This window comes from Echinops telfairi, unplaced genomic scaffold (assembly GCF_000313985.2).
Source record: "Echinops telfairi isolate 266 unplaced genomic scaffold, ASM31398v2 ScPeMD7_70;HRSCAF=299, whole genome shotgun sequence".
Classification (NCBI taxonomy): domain Eukaryota; kingdom Metazoa; phylum Chordata; class Mammalia; order Afrosoricida; family Tenrecidae; genus Echinops; species Echinops telfairi.
In genome coordinates this window covers 10,685,728-10,687,094 of record NW_022103968.1, presented here as the reverse complement: position 1 = coordinate 10,687,094, position 1,367 = coordinate 10,685,728, and positions in this window count along the sequence as shown.

Below are 1,367 nucleotides of genomic sequence, written 5' to 3'. Positions count from 1 at the left end.
GACCTTTCAAGCAACACACCTGTGTTAAGACTGTGCTTTTTGGCTGCTGCCTCTAGCATTTTGGTGAGGACTTTTGTAAATTGCATGAACACATACAGTTTCCAAGACCTCTAAATTCCCTGAATTATTGGACATTCATGACTGAGTGAGACTAGATAAAAGCCCCAGGAAGCCTGTAAAGACTAAAATCTACACATAACTTGAATGAAGGACACTGAAAACAAATCCAGTCAGACTCAAATTTTGCCCCTTACAGCACTAAACCATGTCTTTTTCAGATTTGTTGACCATCTTGGTAATTCACAATACAGCCAAGAGCACAAATTTTTGGGGGTAAAAAGTTCAACTTCTCCAACTATTAAAAATTTCCAAAGGGGAAGTCAGTCATCCATGGTGTTCCAACAGTTTGAGGGTAGAGCTATACAACTGATTTCACATCCACTTTTACTAATGATCATCCACTGTAGCAGTATTAAGGAAAATAGGCTTGTTAAATGACTCCAAGGTTGAATGCTATCCACAAAAGCATTTATGCAATTTAGCCTAAGTTTATAAAATTTATCAGTATAGATCCCATTTTAATGCTTGCACAATAGGAAGAGATTCTTCTTATAAAAAGAACCAATTTCCCAACCCCCAAAATAAAATGGAAAGGAGAAAACAAGTCAATCTTATTTTTGATTAAAAACAAACCATTAAGTTTCACATGACAATATAGATGTAAAATAAAGTACAATTTCCACTTAATTCAGTCTTCAAATATTTTTTATTGGAAGGCCATGCATTGCCTTCATGTATTTCAAATCACTGTACATAACTTTTGTGAAAACACTGCCTGCATTTTCTAGTACAAAAAAAACCTAAAAATTGTTTCAGGAATGTAGAGAAATATCCAACTTAAATAGCGAAAAAAGTGCACCATAATTACTGCTGCACTGCAGTCATTTCTGCATTTTCCATGTTTCTTAAATAACTATCTTGTCTGATAACACACAATATAAAGAGCAATTATGAAAAACAGACATTTACATATACCTCTAGAGTCTTATTGAGAATATCCTGTTGGCGTTGGATCACCAATCATAGGTGCAGCTGCAGTAGCAGGATATGTACATGCTGCCTGCTGGTTCGTACCATTGTGCATATTTGGAACGTTAGTTCCGTATTGCCGAGTGCTATGGTAACCATTCTGGTAAGTCCCTGTTGGATTACCAGTCCTAAAGCTGGTCTGCGTACCAGCAGACACAAAATTACTTCCGAAGCTCCCTTTGGTGTAACTTGCAGCAGTGTAAACACCATTTTGGGTTTTTGCCCCCAAATCTCTCTTAAGCAGACTAGAGTAACCTCTGTCATAGTTTTCCCTGTCT